Below are 23,056 nucleotides of genomic sequence, written 5' to 3' on the forward strand. Positions count from 1 at the left end.
GACATGTAGATACTCATACTTGAAAACCCTTTTTTTGAAAACAATTCAACATCATATTATACTATGATCATTGATGACTTGGGAAGTCATACTGCATAAAATTGATGGTATATATACCATACTATTCATACATTGATGACCTACTCAATTGTCATACTAATAATGTTTTAGAAGCTCTTTCTCAAAACTCATCTTAACTTTCTCAAAAACTCAGTTTAAAACTCAAGTGTTGTCTAAAAGAAAAGCTTCTCAAGATTTATAACTCAAAATAGGGTTTATGCTGAAATATACTGATAATGTGGCATAAAACTGGAGCATGTATATCTGAATAACTGAAATATCTGACCTAGCATGTGTAATTCAAGAACTAATGAAATACATAGCTAGGGTTCTGAAGTTTATGTAAGAAACTGAGCAATAACATGATAATCTGATTTGGAACATTTAAATAACTAATTCATGATGATCTGTTGTAATTCTAGAAACCCTAGGTCTGTTCATAATCATGGAATCAAGAATCTGACTGAATTCTTAAGGACCTAATGGGTGAAAGGAACCCACTAGTAAAATCCCACATACCTGGTGACGAATTCCACTGAGAAATCTTTCGATTTCGGGGCTGGAACTGATGGAACCTTGCTGCATTCTTGAACTAGGGTTCTTGACCTTTTCCTCCTCTCTTGCTTCTAATTTTCTAATTATGTTTCTAGGTTTAAACTGACTAAAACCTCATGATTTAGGGTCAAAACGATGTATCTTAAGGGTTAAACGAAATAGGAAAAGACCAAAAGACCCCTGACTTAATTGCTGTCGGAGTGACTGACGGATTGGACCTATGGTCCGTCACTCAATCTACGGTCCGTCGATTGGGTCCGTAGGTCGAGTCTGCCCGACAGGGCTTCACTAAAACGAGCATAACATTTTACTCGGAGGTCAGAATTTAGCAAACTCGGTGACGTTGGAAAGATAATTCAATTATCTATCATATCATAGGTCATGGGACACCTAATTCATTTTTTGCTAAGAGTGTTGACCATCTGAAGTTGACCCATCAATAATTTTCATCTAACTAGCTGCTAACCCTCATCTACGGTCAGACCTATGGACGGTGGATCGAATGATGGTCCGTGCTGGTCGACCGTAGTTCATGTCAGAGGTTGGGTAAAGGAGATCTCGATCCACGGTCACAGACCACGGATCGTGGTCTGTGGGTCTGTCCGTGAGTCGGGACTTAGCTAATTTTTCTGAGCTGGTTTAGGGAGGGGTTGAAGTGGTGAACCACGGACCACCAGCACGGGCCGTGGTCTAACCTACGGTCCGTGGATGGTGACCGTAAGTTGCACCTGCAACTTCTCAAAATCTGCATTTTTGGTCTGTTTCGGATACGGGGTGCTACAAAAAGCATCCTTAAGTCATAAACATCAATCTCATAAAAGAACACATCTCTTCATAAAATCATATTTCATAAGCTTCATCATGTGTTTATAGTAAAAATCATGGACCATGCATGGGTTTATATGAATTCAACTCAAAATCATGTAAATACTTCAATTCGTGCATTAGAAAATAGAAAATAGGCAATTAAATCATAATTGAAAAGAACCCATAAAGATTGGAGAAAAACATAACTTTGATCAATTGAATTTGACTTGGAGAATTGGGATCTTTGGGGACCCAATGGAGGAAATGACTCCATTGGTGAATACTAACATACCTTGATGATCAAAACCAAAAAGCTATAGTGAATTGGAGATCCTTTGTTGAAATCCTAGCTTCTTCTTCCTTAGCTTTAGAGAAAATTGAAGAGGATAAATATAGTTGGGATTTGGGAATTAGGAGAATGATTTAGAATTAGGTAGTTTAAGGACTTAAAATACTTATATAGGGCTTAGAATAGGGGTCAAAAGATAAGCTTTGGTATTATAAACACATAGGGAAAAGTTCCAAGATCCTCTTAAAATAATTGTCGACTCGGTCAATGGGTGTGACTTACGAACAGTAGAAATTCCTACGGCCTGTACTAGTGAATCGTAGACCAAGTACTGAATCCCTAAATTTTAATCAAATTTTATGACACCGGTCTATGGCCCGTAAAACCCTTATACGGTCCATATACCCCAACCATAGAACTCAACTTTAACAATAAAATATCACTAAGCATGGGACCTTCGCACGAGAACTATCTACGACCCGTAGACCATTCGACAGACCATCCTAGTCAATCATAGACTCAACTTCAGAAACATGATTTTCTCAAAACTCAATCCCACTTTCTAGAGATGCCTTCTACGGTCTGTAGAAGCTTCCACGGCCCGTAGAAGCTTCCACAACCCATAGACTGGACCTGTAGAATACAACAGTGGATAAAAAAGAAATCTTTTCCTTTTCCAAAATTCGAGGTGTTATAGACTCTATATCAGTTTTGTGATGCAAATATGAGTACTAGTTATCAGTGCTAATTTTGATTTTGCTTCAGCCGAACTTGGAGACGAGGGTGATCTTATGACATTCTAGATCATGCTTGTCTCCTTCTATATAGTTTGACTAGTTTTTTGTTTTTTGAGACAAGTTAGTATATATTTAGTCCACTATTGAGACTTGTACTCTTTTGTAGCAACTCAGTACATATGACTACGAATTCCTATCCCATTAATAAAGTACAGATAAATAATATATTCCAAGTCTGAATTTTAAAGCATACACATTGAAAAAAAACCTTTGACTTTGGACTTTCTACAAAGCCAGGGGGCTGATCTTTGAATAGGAAAAAGAGTGGATCTGCAGGATCCCAAATGAATTGGCTTATTCGAAAAAGGCGATGCTCAGTCCACTCTCTTTTCGATCCAGTTACAGTTGGAGTAGTAAGCTCATCTAGTTCCCGCTCTTTCTCTCTTTCCTGCAGTTTCAGAAGCAATTGGGAAGTGAAAAGTGCCAAATAATTGAAGTTTTTTTTATCATTATTTACAAATTTAATACACGCGTAATAGTAATAGTGGGTTTCTTAATGGTTGACAAGAGTAATTGTATTTGGATGGTTGCACTTAATCCATGTGCATATTGGGGAGGTAAAATATATTTTACTTATTAGTCTTTGGGGTAAAGCATGCATTTTTCACAGCTTGATTTATGAAATTATGATGAACTTGTGTCCTTTACAAGTGAACTAAACTACATATATTATGTTGTATATTATTTTTCTACAACAAGCAAGTGCAGTAGTCTACATATCTTATGTTGTATATTATTTTTCTACAACAAGCTCCACAACGTACAAATAGACAACAAACAAGAGCTTGTTGCAAAAAATTAATATAAAACCTAAAATATGTAGACTAGTATGCTTGCTTGTTGGAGAAACATCATATACAAGATAATTATGTAGACTAGTGCACTTGTAAAAATCACAAGTTAATCTTTATTTTAGAAATTAAAGTTGTGAAAAATGAATGATTGCCAATAGATTAATAAGTAAAACATATTTTACCTCCTCAATGTGCACAATGATCAAGTGCGGCATTGATCTAGATACTATTGCACCTGTCAACCACTAAGAAACCCACTATTATTATGATGCATATATTAAATTGGTAAATAATGATAAGGAACTTCAATTATTTGTCACTTTTAACTTCCTAATGGCTTCCCAAAAATAATTAATGCATATATACATAAAGTTTCTTGCTTCTGCCTATTTTCGGAGCACGATGGACACACAAAATATTTCTTAACAGGTTTTTATGAAGAAGCAACACGACTAATGCCACCACCAACACTTAAATATACATGATTCACCACAAAAATAATTTGAGCAAGTGTACATAAGTTAAATCCTTCCTAAATTAAAAGCTAGATACATAAAGCAATGGTAAAAAACTATATACTTAAAGCTTGTGGTTGCTTCTTGTTTTTGGATCCAAGGGCCTGTTACTTAAAGATGTTTCCAATGGAGAAGCTCTAGGAGCTTCAGAATTTAGAGTAAGAGAATGACCCAAACCATTAGCAAAAGACTTCCTCGCCTGACCTCTCTTATTTTGTTGTTTATGTTGATGAAAAATGATTTTTGCGGATAACATGTACAAGTTGGTTTGGTTTTTTTTTTTTTTTTGGATTTGGGGAGATGGCGGTGGTGGGTTTGATGATGCTTCCATTGCTCCATGGCCATGTGGGGTGCGACGATTGTTATTCTTGTTGGCAGGGTTAAGGGGGTGGAGGAGTTCAGAGTGCATTCATTGGTCCATGACCATTTGAGGATGAGGGTTGTTCTTGTTGTTGGTGGTGTACTGGTGGTGTTTCTTGAGAATCCATAGAAAAACAAATTTACCGTAGAAAGGTGGCTTCATTGTTTGTTGTACTGAACAACTTTTTTGACTAGGAAGAAAAAGTATGTTTGCGAATATTAGGGTATTATCAATGTTTTTATATTTAAGTTAGAGGTTTACGATACATTTTGAATTAGATTTCGAAAATTTACTTTCAAATGAGGTTATAATCCCACGCAAAATAATAACCAATCAAAAATATTCAAATGTTTAAAATGACATGTCTTGACCAATCAAAACTTTTGTGATTAACTTGATGACTTACGTAAACCAACCAGAATGAGGCAAGCGGGTCCATTTACACTCGGGCCATATATTTTGAATTCGATTTTGAAAAATTATTTCCAAATTAGGTGTTAATCCCTGCTCAAAATAATGACCAATCTAGAGTTGTGAAGTGTTCAAAATGACATGACTTGACCGACCAGTCACTATTTATTTTCAAATAAAGTTGCATGATTAAAAAGTGAGGTGGCATGTCTCATTGGTCAGCATCATTATTTATTTTTTCTTAGAATTTTGAACATAAACTCTTAACTTTTTGACAAAAAACTTGAAATAATTATTTCTTTCCTCATTAATTATTGACATTTATTTCATTTCTTCAAACTTTTCTCTCTGTTCGTACTTTTCTTTCCTTTCTTTGAATAATGGCTTTATTTTAGCCTCTCTCGTTTCTTACTTTTTCTTTTGTTATTTCAAAAATAAATGACTATAACTTTTTTGACTATTGTTATTTATTTAATTTCCATAAATGACTATAGTTTGAGGACTTTGCTTTCCATATCAACTCTTGTGATTTGAATAATGTTAATTTCTTTGGCAGTCCATCCACTTGGTGGAATAATAGAATCGATGGTGAGTGCATCTTAAAAAAAATATATAAAGTGGTTGTAAACCAAGAGTTATTGAATCTGCATGAGAATATTGATCTGTGACATCTAGCCAGGACAAGGTTAGACCGTGCTTCTCTATTGATTTCTTGTGGTGTTTGGTCTCAGGTGTTTTCTAGACCTCTCAAGTTCCTGATGTTTTGGGTTGCAGGTGATAACATTAAAGAAGTGGTCAAGTTCAATTTGGTAGCAGGTGAATGTTATGATATCTTTGTTCAACTGAAAATCAAGCAGAAAAAGACCGAAATTGCTCTTTCTTAATGGATCAAAGATCAGTTTGGAGGTATTTTTAAACAAATGGTAATCAGGGAAGAAATTGTAATATTAAAAGATGATCTATTTGAGGAACTCCCCACTGTAGAGAATAAGGCAGTGTTTTAAAGTCTTATAATGAACTTAAGCTCTACCTTCACTATGAAGAAGAATTTTGGAGACAAAAGGCTTGAATTGAATAGTTGGAGGAAGAAGATAAGAACACAATGTTTTTCCGTTATTTAGTCAAAGGAGAAACATGCATTCTTTAAAGAGAATTATGAATGATGATAGTTTTTGGGCAGAAGGAGTTGCAAATATTGGTGAGGAGGCAGCCTGTTTTTTCAAGAAATAGTTTTCTATATGCATTATCACTTCTACAACATATTAATCCTTTGATTTTTAATGAGGATAATATTTTTTTTAAATGCTTTACCAAGTGAGGAAGAAATAAAAAGAGTAAGTTTTGAACTTAATCTATATAGTTCCTTTGTGCCTGATGGATTCTCTGGTTATTTTTATTAGTCCTGTTGGGATATGATAGTCCCTGACAGTATTAATGTAGTTCATGCCTTTTTTTTAGGGGTCTACCCTTTCTAAAGCTATTACTCATACTGATTTTGTTCTTTTACCAAATAAGGATAGGGTTCAATCTTTCTCTTATTTAAGATCAACTAGTTTTAGTAATTATATAAATAAAATTATTTCCAGACTCATTCATGATAGATTGGAAGACTTCCTTCCTAGATTGATATCTTATAACCAATCTGGCTTTGTCAATGGGAGAAACATCACAATAAATGTCTTCTTAGCTCAGTAAATTATTTCTGATATAAGAAAAAGGGGTAATCCTTATAATGTAGTTATCAAGTTAGATATGGCAAAAGCCTTTGATAGAGTAGATTGGAGATTTTTTAATTCAAGTACTGAGCAAAATGGATTTTGATGATATGTTTCTTGATATGATTTGGAGAATTATGGCTAATAAGTGGTACTCAATTCCATTTAATGGATAGGCTCATGGTTTCTTTCACTCTTCTAGGGGAGTGAAACAAGAATATCCTTTGTCTCATGTCCTTTTTATAATGTCTGCTAAAGTGATATTAAGGGCTTTATATCAACTGTTTTTAATTATTTGTTTAAAATTTATGATTTTCCTAAATGAAGTAACAAATTGAATCACCTTACTTATGCTTATGATACAATTATCTTTGCTTCAACATATAAAAGATCTCTACAGCTTATCATGGAAGTGTTGCAAATGGAAAAATAATAAGGTCAAATGATCAATAAGGGGAAGAGTTTCTGTTATAGCATTCTAAAGCTGCACTTGCTATTTCTCAAGAGGTTGAATGCGTTACTGATTTTCTGAGAGGTCAATTTTGACTGATGTACTTAGGATGCGCTATTGGTAATTCAAAGAAGAAGGCCCATTTTCAAAACTCATTCAGAAAATACAAAACAAACTACATATATGGAAAGGTAAATTACTTTCATTTGGGGTAAGATTGTTTTGATTAATCATATTCTTCAGAGCATTCCCATTTACCTCTTCTATGCTATTAGTCCTCCTAAATGATTTATTCATGACATTCATAGGATGTTTGCTAAGTTTCTATGGAATTCTAAGGAGGAAGGTAGAGCTAAACATTGGGTAGCATGGAAGGGTGTTTGTTTACCCAAAAAAGAAGGGGCTATAGGTTTTAAATCTTTATTTGATGTTGCTAAAACTTTATTTGTTAAGTAATGGTGGAACTAGAGAACTAGGGGTGTCAAAAATGAACCCAAACATAGGTAACCCGCCCAAAAATTTAAGGGTTGGGCTCAAGATAATTTGAATTGGGTTCAATCTCAACCCATTCAAGACTAACCCATTTTAAGAGAATCCTCAATTGAGGCCAATTCAATCTCCAATTTCAACCCGTTTTAAAACTCTTTACTAAGATATTTTCCTATATTAAAGGTATCCATTATTATCTATTTAATATCTTTTAGGATTTATCTATCTATTTGTTACTTTAAAAAAAATAATCTTGAGTTGAAATTCGAATTGTGATTGTAAAAGGTAAATATCACTATGTTAAAATTATTGAGATTAATCAGGTCAAATTGGGCGGTTCAAAACCCAAACCATTTTTAGCCCATTTGAACCCAACCCATTTGAGTTCAAAGTAAACTTGGGCGGGTCAAGACCCAACCCTATTTCTATTTCAACCCATTTTAATATCTCCAATTTCAACCCAATCCGTCCATTTGACACCCCTATAGAGAACTACTAATACTTTGTGGTCAAATTTTACGTTTAATAAATATTGTAAAATGTTTAGACCACAGGTGGTGGAATGGAATGGAGGATCACATGTGTGGAAACTCTTATTACTAGCCAGATATTTCTTTGATCAGAAAATTTGGTGGGAACCTAGAGGAGGGCAAGCTAGTATTTGGTTTGACAACTGGACTCAATTAGGGAATCTTCACTTTGACGTGCCTGTAAATCATACTCATGGAATATTAGAAGAAGTGAAGCAGCTAATAATGGAGAATATGTGGAATAAAACCTTGTTGTGTAAGAATTTCAATTCAGAAGTGGTTAATCATATCAAGAATGTTTTGGGGAATGTACAAATGATGGATACTAGAGATAAACCATGGTGTATGCTTACAGGATCTAAAATAGTTTCAGTTTAAGTGTCTGGGCTATTGTGAGACAAAGGCAAGATCCTATGGAGAAAATCATGAACATTTGAAAAAGGGCTTCGTGTTAAAATATCATTTTCGATGAGGAGAATCTAGCATAAGAAAATACCAATTGGTGAAGTTTTGATGAGCTTAAGAATTTCAGGTTTTTTACATTGTTCTTGTAGTAATAATATTGTAAATGAATATTTTGATCATTTATTCATTAATTGTAGTGTGTCTTCTAGTGTGTGGAAGCTTTTTGCAGATGTTGCTGGAATACAAAGACAATTTGTACATCTCAAACAAGTGATTGAACTGTGGTGGAAGGCTGACTGTGCAGCTAATCTTAAGCCTTTATTCAAAGTCCTCCCTGCCATCATCATTTGGCATATATGAAAGAGGAGAAACTTGATTAAAAATGGAAACAATATGTCTAAAATGGTCATAATTATGACCATTAATATGCAGTATGTGTGGTTTGCTAAGCTAAGATATCCATAGATGTTTCACAGGCCAGAATTGATCAGATATATAGAGGATGACATTTCATTAATTTGCAGTAAAATTGTAGTGTGGAAGGTTCCTAATTGAAATTGTTCTAAATGCAATACAGATGGTTCTAGTAAGGGCAATTCCAGACATGGCTCTCTAGCTTTCTATATCGGGAATTGGGAAGGAGATCCGGTGTATGTTGAAGCTAGGCTGATGAAGGACTGTGGAGTCATTGAAACAAAAATTAAGGCTATTAAAAATGGATTAGAGTATTGTCTATCTAATGGACTACTACATATATCTGTTTGAAACTGGTTGCGTAATTGCTAAGAAGATTTTGGATGGGGTGTGTGAAGTTCCTTGGTTGATCTCATTTCATGTAAGGTGTGTCAAATCCTAAATGATAAATGATTTGGTGGAGATTGTGGAAACATAAAGAGAAGGAAATAAGCATGCTGATTTTTTCACTAACCTCACTTTTAGTTTTGCAGGTACTATTACTATCAGACAATTTCATAACATACAAGATCTTCCACAACACGCAAAGGCAATTCTATTACTGCAAAAACACAAATGTCCTAATTTGAGAATCACAAAATATCAAAAAAGGATTTCTAATTATGGAGTTGCAGTCACCGATTAATTTGATACTAACTCTTCCTTATTTCAAAGATGAGCTTTTAACTAGAAAAATAGGGGATAACATTGTGGTGAGTTAATACCTTTGAATCTAAGATCTGTTGAAATGGTATTTGCTCGCAATAGCTCATTCTGCAGAGGTTGCAGATTCAAGGTGTATGAACACATCTACAATGTTTCTCCTGTTTTCGATTGGAACTAGCCCTGATGCACTCTTTTTGAGTTCATGTTCATCTTTTGATATGAAGAAGTCTTCATCGATTTGATTACATGGCATTTGTGAGACCTGTATATGCTTGCTATGGAGGTCCCTCAATCTCCAGAGGTTTGGACATAGCTTAGCAGTGACGGAGAAACTCCATTGGCGTCGTTCGTCCGAGAAGATAAAGAACCATTACCTGTTCTAGTTTTGTTTCTTAATTGATTTTGTTCCTTTTTTGGTTCTTTCCTTGTGTTTGTTGAACTCAGGTCACTTTACGGCCTCAGTTATGCTCTTTTTGTTGTTTTTCTTTTCAACAAAATGGGTCTGCCCAATTTAGCAAAAAAATTATATTTTTTTAATTTTTTGATAAATTCTCTAATTTTCTCTTAATTCTATATATATAACTAGTAAACGTGTCCATGCGTTGCGCGGATGATTTAAAATGTAATAATTTTATTATTAAAAATTACTAATAAAATGTATTATGCACTTAATAATATATATAATTTATAATAATAATAATAATAATAATAATAATAATAATAATAATAATAAAAAATAAAAATAATACAAATCATTAACTTATTTGTTTGAGCACATTAAATTAATATTATTAGTATATAATTTATTTTATTGTATTAAAATATTATCATCATATCATCATATATATTACTAACAGTGAAAAGCTCTGAAATCCAAAGTTGAATTACCATTTAACCCCTATACTAATTAAAAAAAGTTATCAAAAACATCTAAGTGGGAAGATCCAAATTTTAAAGTTGAATTACAATTTTACGCTCATACTAATTTTTAAGAAGTTATAAAACATACAACAACAACAACAACGATGACGCCGCCGCCGCCGACAACAACAACAACAACAACAACAACAACAACGATAACGATAACTATAACGATAATGATAATGATAACGATAATGATAAAGATAATGATACCGATAATGATAATGATAATGATGATAATGATAATGATAATGATATTGATAATGATAATGATAATTATAGTGATAATTATAATGATAATCATAATCATAATAATAATAAGAATAATAATAACAATAATAAAAACAACAATAACAATAACAACAACAACAACAACAACAACCACAACAACTACTACTACTACTACTACAACAACAACAACAACAACAACAACAACAACCACAACAACTACTACTACTACTACTACTACAACAACAACAACAACAACAACAACAACAACAACGATGACGCCGCCGACAACAACAACAACAACAACAACGATAACGATAACGATAACGATAATGATAAAGATAATGATACCGATAATGATAATGATAATGATATTGATAATGATAATGATAATTATAGTGATAATTATAATGATAATGATAATGATAATGATAATGATAATGATAATCATAATCATAATAATAATAATAATAATAACAATAATAAAAACAACAACAACAACAACAACAACAACAACAACAACAACAACAACAATATTAATAATATTAATAATATTAATAATAATATTAATAATATTAATAATAATAATAATATTAATAATAATATTAATAATATTAATAATATTAATAATAATATTAATAATATTAATAATAATAATAATAATAATAATAATAATAAATTCAAAAATCTTTACATAAATTACTCAACTTTTCCTCTTTCCGTAACTCCTCTCATAAATGATATAATTTATGTGGATAAAGTATTCTCTTTTATGAAAGATGAAGAAATTTAATAATTTAAGAGGGTGCAAATCTACATGGTTTGTTAGCTTCAAATTTTGTTTTTGTTCTTCATTTATTTATTATTATTTTATTTATTTGCTTTAAATATTGACATGCGTAACTAAAATCTAATTACCTATTCAAATTTAATACTTTTAATATCTATAACTCTGATCTTTTCATAATCATAATCTCCAAATATTTAATCTAAAACTTTAAGATATTTGTTGGCATTCCTTTATTTCTATCTATATATATTCAACGTTTTTATTTCATGAAAACCCTACCAAGGTTACCATTTTTTTATAGCTGAAGTAGATGAGGAAGACCGTTGAATTGATAGGACATGGGAGAAGGAGTGGATAAGAACTTGTAAAATTATGTACTTTACTTTTATTTTTTATCTTTTCATCAATGTTATTATTGAATACGCCCTTCATTTGGTGTTTTTCGATATATGTTATTGAAGACTTATTTATAATTTTTGCATTTTGTTACTCATTACATACATGTTTCTATAGAATTTTAGTCATTCTAACATATCTATAAAAATTCACATGGAACACACGTGCGAAGCACGTGTCCAAAAACTAGTAGAACTTATATGCAAGAAGCATCAAATGTTATCTGATATTTCATTAAAAAGGAATGTTAAACTCTGGTTATTAGTCGTTCCATCAATATTAGTTATTGAGGAAGTTAGTCATGGCAACAAATAGTGTAAAGCTTCTTGTTGTATGGGCAAGCCCGTTCATGAACCGCGTTCAATTAGCCCTCAAGATAAAGTCCATTGAATCTGAGTTTATACAACAAAATATGTTAACCAAAAGTGAGCTTCTCCTTAAATCCAACCCTGTTTTACAAGAAAATCCCCGTCCTAATCCACGACGAAAAGCCTATAGGTGAGTCCCTAGTCATCCTTCATTACATTGATGAAGCTTGGCTTAGTGGTCCCTCAATTCTTTCTGATCATTATGATCGTGCCATAGCATGATTTTGGGCAGCCTATATAGATGAAAATGTGAAGACTAAATTTCATATCCCATCTCATATCCTATAACTGTTAACAATCGAATTTGTAACTTATCGAAAAGAACTTCTCTATCTCTGATGTAGGGGTAAGGTTTGCGTATGCTCTACCCTCCCAAGACTCACTTTGTAGGATTAGAATATCTCAAAAATTCCTCTTACATATTGTAGTGTATGATTATTTTTCATGCCCAAACATGTGATATTTTTTTTCCTTTTGAGTGGTACCATGTTGAAATTGTGTGATCATGTTATCTAAAAGCTTAAGCTATTAGGAATAGAATATTTCTGATTGCTTAATTATGTTGTTCACACTCCAGATGTTCAGTCTTGAACGTGTGCTGGAGAATGAAAGAGTCTCACATTATTTGAGAGAATAAATTTTCATCATGAGCTAGCGAGGTTACCAAAGGTTTATTTCCTTAACAAATGTCTTGGAGGGTTCAAGTTTTACTTCTCAGTGGTTGGTTGCAATAGTATTTACATTTTAATTAAGCTGCAGTGGTTTCCATTATTCAATTGCTTAGTAGTTTCCCAAGGAGAGGATGCCATAAAGGCAACACTGGAGCCAGTGTTCAGTAGTCTGGTGTTGTTGGAAGACGCCTTCAAAAATTACAGCAAAGGCAAGAAGTTCTTTGGCAGAGACAAAATTGGATACATGGACGTTGCACTTGGCTACTTCTTGAGTTGGATGAGGGTAACCGAAAAGATGAACAACGTCATATTGCTTGATGAAGCTAAGATTCCAGGTTTATACATGTGGGCTGAAGATTTTTGTGCTGATAGCTCTGTCAAAGATGTTATTCCTAAAACTAATAAGCTTGTTGAGGCTGTTAAGGACCTTCTAGCCAAAATTAGAGCTAATGGCATCTAACTAAATGTGTATGCTCTTCCTCTTTCTAGCTATGCTTAGCCTATGAAGCCTCAGTATCTATTGTTTAACAAAGTACTAAGAAATGAGTACATCAAGCCAAGATCTACTAATAATGACATCTAGCTAAATACGTTTTTCTTATTAATCTTTGGGCTAAGGCATACATTTTTATAGCTTGATATACCAAACTTTGAAAACCATTGTCTTTTACAAGTGCACTAGTTTACATATATATTTTATGTTGTATATTTTTGTTCTGCAACAAGCTCCAGTTTTACATTTCTTTTGAGAGGAAAATAGAGAAATTTATTTATTTATATATTTAATATTTTATCGGCCTCCTTTCTTTTTACTTTTGGGTTGATACTATTGAAATGTATAACCATCTCATCCAAAAGCTTAATCTGTTAAAGAGAGAACACTTTTATTATTTAATTATATTCTCAACACGCTCCCTCATGTACGGACCAGATTCTTTTCCATGACCCAAACACGTGGAAATTCTTTTTGATTCGGGTGGCGATGAGATTCAATCTCATGACCTTTGCCTGCTCTGTTACCCTGTTGAAGTGTGACCATCTCATCTAAAATCTTAAGCTGTTAAAGAGAGAACACTTTTATTATTTAGCCTTTTCATATTAAATGATATCTTCACCATGGATGATATAATTCCTCCTCAACAGATACTAAGCTAGCGTTTCGCCATAGATTCCTAAATATCTTGTCAAGTCATTTTTGGGTGAAATTTCATCATGTGTTTTTCCACAACTTTGGGAAAAAATATTTCAATTTTTAAAGAAATATGCTATATACATAATTTCTAAAAACTATTAAAAAAAATACCCATTTGAATTATCATTTAATAATGAACATGTTTCGTGATAAGAATTAATCTCATGGCTTATAAGCTCCAATCTGCTTATAAACAATTTCACATATCAGTGTAGGATCTATCTAAATTATATATCTACATTACTTTTGAAAAAAATTATGGAAAAATACCATTTCATATTCGAGATCCAAATAACAACAAAAATATCCTAAACATAAATACATTACATAAGTTCAGTGGTTGCCTTCATAGTGCGTTTCTCAAACTTGTCAAGTTTGGATACTAAATGATGGGTTTATTTTCTTATAAAATATAAGAGTTTGGGATTAAATTGATTTTTTAAAAGTTTCCAAAAATCGAATTTGGACACAAAACAAGTTTTTTATATATAAAATATTTAGAATTTTTTTCATGTTTTCCCCAAAAACTACTTCTCTTTTTTATGAATGGATGGAACCTAAATAATGTGAATTGCTTACCTTTTTACCTTTGTTGCAGGACAATATATGTAAGATAATGACTTTCTCAGGAGAAAGACCGAAACCGTGGTAGTTAAAATTATATCTGCAACAGGAGTCATACATGATGTGACCCTCTAGAACTCTACAATTAGTGGTGGCACTATGACGTATGATGTATGTATGAGTTTTAGTTGAAATGCACTTAACTATTTGGCCAAAGTCATCCACGGCCACCTAAAGTTGTCCGTATAATTCACTTGAACACCTCGACTAAGGTTTGTACCTATTGAACACTTTATCTGTTCAAAAGTGATGTCAATTAGACACAAAACACTGACATTACAAAAAAACATGTACATCACTCTCCTAAAGCGCGTAAATCAATTAAAACAATTTTTTTTTCTTTCCAACCTATACACCTAAACAAATAAATAATAATAATAATTAATTAAAAAAAGAAAACGAAGGAAGCTTTCTGCCATTTTCAACTATTCCATCTTTTGCCATCTTCAACTATTCCAATTTCCATAATCTCTTTACCTACACCCAACTCTCTCTCTCTCTCTCTCTCTCTCTCCAATTCTCCAATTCTTCTTCTTCTTCCTTTTTTTTTATATAGATTTAATTAAGTCTCAAATATTTTCAGCGAAGGTCCATTATTTTCGATGAAAATAATTTTTCAGTGAAGTAATTGATTTTTTTTCGACAAAAGTTTTGTTATAATTGTGATAAATGATTAGTAGTGAAAAGAAAATGAAGACAATGAATGGAAGATGTAATGCTATTAAAATGAAAGGTGAATGAGGGGTAGCTTAAATGGACATCAATGGTATATTATTGATGTCGGTGAAAGGAATAAGATTCGATGAAGAAGAAAGGTGAGGCGATGGTATTGTAACATCCGACAATTTAAAATGAATATGAAGAAGCTTGAAATTGGAAGTAGTCATTTTTGGAAAAAAATTCAGAATCTGGAAATTCGGCCAAGTGTGGAAATCAGTGAGTTTTTGGCCAACTTTGAGCAGTCATAACTCCTAGATCAGGATGATCTAGGAGTATTTCCAGTTATGTTTGGAAAGACCTTGGAACGATCTTTCCAACGCCACCGAGTTTGCTCGATTCCGAGTTCGTATGAACGAGTTATGCCCTTTGAAAGTTGGGCAGTTGGCAGGGAGTCCGTCCGGAAATTTAAGGGCATTTTGGTCTTTTCACAAATCATTTCTTTTGAGGTTATATTGTTGTGTTAGGCTGATTGTGGATCATTTTTGTTCCATTTTAAAAGAGTAAGAGTTAGGGTTCTTGAGTGAAGAAGAGAAGAAGAGAGAAAGAAGAGAAGAAGAAGAAGAAGTGGGAGCTAGGGTTGTGGATGCAAGACGTTTTCTTCATCAAATTTCTTGGGGAATCTTAGTAAAGGTATGGGAGTTCTTTATCTAGGGCAAGCTATCACCCTAGAGCCAATTTCAAATGGTTTTCAACTTTTCCAAAGTTTGTGAAAAAGCCTAATTTCTACTCAAACTCATGGGTTCTTGCATGAAATGATTTCAAATGATAAGGTATGATATTATTGATGTTTATTTGATGTCTTAAGATGAAAAACTCCATGAATCCTTGTATACTACAAAACCCCAAAATGTGTTTATGAAGTGGGTCTATTTCTATAAATTCAAAGTTGATGGAATTATGTGTAAAGTGAATTGTATTGATATCTCTTGTGTTGTTTAATGTTTATTCATGATTAATTGTTGATAATGGGTGAATTAAGGGTGGTAAGCCTTATGAGTGAAGTATTGGTGATTGCTTGGATTTTTGGTGATTTTGGCTATGGCTTTGAATTATGGTAAGAAAGCTTGAACTCTCTTTATTGAATTAATTGTTGTTGGTAGGTTGAATCCACCTTTGGTGGAAGTGTTATATCTTGTTCTTGTGTGGTATTATTGTGAATTGTAGCCATGAAGGCATTAGGGAAATTGTTGCATAATGTTGGAATATTGTATTATTGTGAATTGAGGCCATGAAGGGCATTATATGAGTGTTATTGTATTGTTATATTATTATATATGAATGAGGCTATATGTAAAGTCCTATATGAAGCTATATGTAAAGTTTTATGTGAAGCTATTTGTGAAGGTATGATGTGAATGAGTTTTATATGAAGCTATATGTGAAGGTATGATGTGAATGAGTTTTATGTGATCTTGTGATGATCCTATGTAAAGTGGATAGCATTGTGAGTTAAAGTATGATTTCTTATGATGTATCTATGAAATGATGTTGGATTATGAAGTATCCTTAAATGAAAATGTTGTGACTTGGTTGGTAGACTAAAGTGTCCCTCCTTGTTACTTAAAGTCTTGAATGCATGAATGTGTGAAATAGGCAGAACTAAGAAATGGTGCCCTTTCTATAAATGCTAAAAGAGGAATTCTAGGCCAAGACTTGAATCGGCAAAACTAAGAAATGGTGCCCTTTCATAAGTCTAGCTTTCCTAAGTAAATGTAAAACCATGAAATCGGTAGACCTAATGGTGGTAGCCCTTCTCATGTGTGAAATGATGAACCTTGGACCGGCAGGCTTAAGGCACCCTTAATGAAAAATCGGTAGGCCTAAGGCACCTTTCCAGGGGGATTTAATGAGCTATCCTTATGAACCTTGATTGGCCATGACTAAGAAATGGGGCCTTTCTTGGGAAGAGGTACTATGAGTTGGTTGAACTAGAAAAGGAACCTTCTCTAAGTACCTATGTGATTGAATACTCTATGGGAAACAAGGCTAGCACCGAGTGGATGTGGTTAGGAAGGTGGCCTAGTTGAGTATGAGATTAGGCACAATGAACTTCCTTGGACATCCCCTAAACCATGTGCCTACATGGGTTGCTTACTAGTTCTACCTTTGGCAAGTAGAACAACCTCCACGGAGTAGGATAGACTCCGGATTCCATACCTAGCTAGTATGGTCTATGTCGGTTATGCCTATTCCCATCATGTGGGATGCGCACTCTAGTTATTGGATAGGTTCTACAACGTGTAGGTAGTAGTATGGGATGCTATCTACACATGGCACGAGTAGGCTTTGAAGATACTAAAGTGAGTTCCCTAATTCTAACGACTATTATGTGAAAGTCCCCTTATGTGCTTGAATGTCTCCAAAAATGGTTTCTTAAAGAATGTTGGTCTATTGATGTTATATTGTAATGGTAAATTTCCTTATCTATGGTAACCCTTAGGAACACTTAGGTGTATATGAAGAGATTGTATGGGCGGTCACTTCATGTTTCACTTAAGTGTGGCTTTGGGTAACTTGAGATAGAGGTCAAGAAATGATAAAAAGTCTTACTTGTCAATTATGTTCATGTGTTGTACATTGGTACTAGTTGTGCATGATGGCTTGTGATATGAAGCATGATAAGTGGTAAGTTCACATTTGGTGGCCTTAGGATGATGCTTTAGTGTGGATGGTGGTATGGGACGCTATCCATACATTGCACAAAGTGTTGTCCAAGGGTTACTTGAGGTGGATGGTTTAAGGTGAAGGAATGGGTTATGTGTGGAGTATGTGCTAAAGTGGTTAATGACTTGTATGTTGGTTATGGTTGGATATTGTGACTCTTATACTTGTATTTTTTTCATGAAGTTTTACCAAATGGCATAAAAGCATGTTTCTCCAATAAACGTCCCTTTTAGCATGTTTTTGCATGGCTTCCATACTTAGTACTTAATTGTGCTAACCCCTTTCTTTCCCTTTTTGACTAAAGTGTAGGGATTTGGAGATGGTGACATGTCATGGCTATTTGATAGGTTTCTAAGTGTTGAAGATGAAGACTTGGTGAGTCCTCATATATTCGAGGACAATACCCCATATGTTCTTTTATGTCTTTTTAGTATTGTTTAAGTTGTGTATGGGATTGGTCCCGAATTTTGTACTCTAAAGTATTAGATGGTTTTGAGACATCATGTATAAAGTCTAGAAAGTCTTCCGCTTGCTATTGTTTTTTTTAATGAAATGTTTTCTTGGTAAAGAAAGTTTTTAATTCCTTATGGTTTTAGTGTCTATGCGATGAATGAATGCTAAGAGGCTTGTATTAGACCTCTTCGAGGTCGAGTATGCCGGTTACGACTAGGGGGTGATCCCGGGTCGTGACAGGTATACTGACGATTGAGATACAACGGCCCAGTCCAAAGGGAAATTAGTTCTGATGGAGAAGATGAAGAAGAATGGTGGGGTATGGTGGGGGTGGGGATGGGTTAATTCAAAAATAATTTTTGGTTTTTCTTTTTAAAATTCCTTTTGAATTATTTTAATAAATTTTTTAAAATAAGTTAATCCAATCGACACGTGTCATTATTTCATTGGTCTATTTAGTATGTTTGTGTGTTTGAGATGCACGCATGTTTGTCTTTTCATTGATTATTATTTTGTGTTAAATATGTATAAATTTGTTAAGATTTAAGTGTTCAATAGGTACTAGGTGTAGTTGAGGTGTCTAAATGAATAATGAAGACAACTTTGAGGGGACACAAATGACTTTGGCCTAACTCTTTTGTTTCCTTTATGCTGAGGCATGTGTGGTAGCTTATACTTAGTTAGTCTATCTGTATGTTTCAGTCTTTTTTCTTTTAGTATGCTGGGTGTATGGTTTGAAAATTAGATTTTTGATATTTATTTATAGATATATACTTGCATTTTTTTTAACATTAAATAAATGGTTTGGTAGAAAGGATATACTCCCACTAGCCCATTGTGCCTGTTACCTTTTACTAAATTATTTTGTTTTCTTTAAACATTTTTTGTCAAATACTCCAAAGTCTAATCATAAAGAGATAAAGGTAGAAAAAAATACATCTGAAGTATCACTTTTTTGTATATTTCATACTTGAACTATCATGTGTTAACATTTTCTATCTAAGGTATCATCAACTATTTATACCATGAGTACATTTCTTATCAATATTTGTCAATATACGTTTAGAGGCTCATGACTTAGCCTATTGGATGTTTATGCATTTCTATTTTTGCTTGAGAAAAAACTATTGAGTTCAGACGACTTCATATAGGTTTCTATAGCTCCACTCATGTTGACGGTAAGTTAGAGATGGGAGCTGATGAGTCCGAGATTTTGACTCATTTAGGGCGTTGTTTTGATAGTATAAGTGTCCTCAAATGCCTATTTTATGCTCTAAACTGATGTTGAAGTGTTGATTTGCAGCTATGAAGGCTAAGGAGCAAGTCAAGGACATGACTCGACAAAAAGGAACTAACAAGCTGAAGAAGGGAAGAAAAGCGATCCTGGCAACTTTGAGCGCCTAAAGTCACGGAACCATGAAGATAAATGGCCAATGTAAAATGGCGATGGAATGGAGCAAAGGGTGGATCGCCAACGGTTGGGCGAGGCCCTATCTATTCCGCCAAATGGTCTTTCATGACAAATTTTGGGCAACTATAAATTGGAATTTTAAATGAAATTTGAGAAGTTCCTGCTAGTTCCTCCCAGTTCTCTCCTAGTAGTTTTGATCGCCAAGTTTTAGAGTTAGATTTTTCTCTTAGTTTTTCAGTTCTTATTATAGACTTTGAGGATTTCTAAGCTTAATTTTGAGGATTTGCAAATGGGTTTCTGGATTTCTTCAATTTGGACCATTGTAAAGACTTGGGTACCTTTACCCAGATCATGGCTAATGTATTTGGTAATTGTTTTTCTATTTTTATGATGTGTAGCTAAAACCCCAATTCTTGGGGTGTGATTATAGGCTGAATTAGCTTATGAGCATTGTTAATTACTGATTTAAATGCTTAATTGAAGTGGGTTTAATTGATAGCTCTGTTCTAAACTAAAAATTGTAGTTGCAAATGCAATTCAAACTTAGAATTCTGGGGTTGCTTGAAAAAGATGTTTTTGAATCAAAGATTTCAATTGATGATTGTAGTTCTTGTGTTGATATGGGTTTAGCTCAAAAGAGTAAATCCTAATCTCAATTCTACCTATCTAGCTTGAGAGAGTAGATGAAGTAAGGTGTGTTTTGTTCTTATTTGCTAAGTTTGTTGATGTTCGAAAGAAATCACTTGAATCATGATAGTTGTTCGAGAGCAAACTATCTCACTTATAGTCTAGCCTACCCATTGATATTTAGATATTTATTAGTATTTTCAATTACTCATATAGTGAAATTTTCCTATAATTGATCACATCCCGAGAACACCTCTCGATATTATTATTTCCTTCGTGTTTGATTGTGCTGTAGCTGATAATTGACAATCCAAACCCCCATCTGACATTCATTGTCATTCTCTTAGACTTGTTTACATGGATTTTTGATAAAATTCTATTCCTATAACCGAATAAACCACTCTATAACTTCATAACTAAATTTAGACACGTATCGCTCCCTGTGGGTTCGACCCCAACTTTTCCTTGGGTTTTATACTAGTTAACAATCGTTTACACCTAGAATCAGATGAGGTGTACTTGAAACGTTAATAAAAATGGTGCCGCTGCCGGGGAGTGGTGTTGTTTAAAATTCTATTATTGACGTTGAATTGTGATCTTTTATTGTTATAGTTGAATCGACTTACTTTGGTTTGTGTCTGTATTGGTTTGTATTGAACAGAGGAAGATATGAGCGTGAATGGCAGTAATGGTAGCCAAGTGGGCCACCAAGACGATATTAGAAACCTTAATGATGTGAATGACGTTGGTGCAATACGTCTACCTCCAATTGAGGGGAATGTTGTCTTCCATGTTACTAGCACGATGCTGAAGCTCCTCCAAATTAAAGGATTATATGGAGAGCTGGCTCACGAAGACCCCCATGAGCATATTCAAAACTTCGTGGATGTTTGTGGTCTGTTCTCATTCAAGAACATATCATAAGAATCAGTCTTCTCAGGTTGTTTCCATTCTCTTTTATGGGTGAAGCAACCAAATGGTTGGCTGAGTTACCAAGGGACTCCATCACCTCTTGGGATGAACTTACCATAACATTCTCTATGAGATTCTTTCCTCTATTGAAGATGAAGACGCTCAGGGATAGCATCCAAGGTTTCAAATGCTTGGAAGGTGAACCAATCCATGAGATGTGGCTGAGATTTAAGAAGTTGGTACTTCAATGTCCGACTCACGGACTGCCAAACCATTTATTGCAACAATACTTCTATATGAGTCTTGACTAAGTGAACAAATGAGTTGTTGATCAACTTGTTCCCGGAGGTATAATGCAACAACCCTATGAAGTAGTATCTCAACTCCTTGATGGCATGACCAAGATCAATAGGGAATGGTACACTTGTGAAGACCAAGTCTCTCCTTTCACTTTTAGGATGACAAAATAAAAGATCGAGAAGGATCAAGAGAGAGACCAAAACATGGCCAAAATGATGACTCAGCTGGATATCTTAGCGAAAAATGTGATGGGTAGTGGTTTGAAGAGTGTAAATGTTGTGGGTGTTGGTGGAGTGAACTCTGAAGAAGCACAATTCGAAGCACTGTACAATGAGGAAATGAACTTCCTAGATAATCAAGGAGGTGGATTACGTCAGAACTATCCAAGGCCGGGTGGAAATATGGGTTGTGGCATGATCATAACGCTACTTGGAAGGAAAAAGTGGGTGACAAATATAGGTACATCCCACCTCATGCGTCAAAGACCTAAGGAACCAAGGGATGACTCAGAAAATGTTCGTACGAAAGACATGCTCTCACACATTCTCAATAAGGTAGAAGGGTCAGACAAAGTTTTGAAAGAAATGAAAGAAGATGTCTCTACACTTAATCAGACGGTCACCTCCCATTCAGTATCAATCAAGCAATTGGAAACTCAAATGGGTCAAATTTCTTCTCATTTGAACCCAAGGCCAAAAGGGGGCCTACCAACTGATACATTGTACAACCCCAACAATGAAGCTTGAAAGTGTATCTACGTCGTGCCGTGACATTAAATAAGGCGCTTCTTGGGAGAAAACCCAAGTATTTTAATGTTTTAAATTTTGATTTTGAATAACGGGTGTTGATTTTGCAGGTTGAAAAGTGAAAGTGTTGGAAAATGGGCAATAAGGTGAGCCAAAAGTCTTGTCGGTGAGCCCCGACTTGGACCACCGTTGGAATCACCCAGCTTGATAGGGAATTCTGTAAAACTCGGCGAGCTAAAAGCTCACTCGGCCACTCGCCAAATAGGTCGGTGAGATCGACTTTGTCAGTCGTTTGAACCCCTAACTTGTTGGGAGTTCTGTAAAACTCGGTGAGCCAAAATACCACTCCGCACATCGCCGAGTGGTTTTGCGAGTGTGACTTACTCCGCCAAATGGAGCACAAACTAAAATGTTTTAAAGGAAAAATATTTAAAATTTCAAAATCCTTTCACTTTCTTACCTTTTCAACTCCCGTATCCTCTACCCCTACATTAGTTCTTAAATATTTTCACATTTTTTTTACTCTCGCACCGTTTGGAATCTTTGCTTGGGAACAAAATTCAGATTTTACTTTGCCGCCTAGCTTTACAAATCTCATTTCTGTATAAAAGGTTGGTTTTTTCGAAACCCAAACTCTATATGTGGTTGAACTGGAATGCAAGTGGTAATTTTTTGTTGAATATTGTTGGGTAATCATCGTATGTATGTTTTTTCCTAATTTTCAATAAATTCTTG

General features: G+C 34.1%; 1 pseudogene; it reads left to right on the plus strand.

The window, feature by feature from the left end:
* The first annotated feature begins 11,934 nt into the window (after nucleotides 1-11,934).
* LOC125819839 (glutathione S-transferase U17-like) lies at nucleotides 11,935-21,287 on the plus strand (annotated as a pseudogene).
* The last annotated feature ends 1,769 nt before the right edge of the window (nucleotides 21,288-23,056 follow it).

Source organism: Solanum verrucosum, unplaced genomic scaffold (assembly GCF_900185275.1).
Source record: "Solanum verrucosum unplaced genomic scaffold, falcon-dt-bn FXZP01000239.1, whole genome shotgun sequence".
NCBI classification, from domain to species: domain Eukaryota; kingdom Viridiplantae; phylum Streptophyta; class Magnoliopsida; order Solanales; family Solanaceae; genus Solanum; species Solanum verrucosum.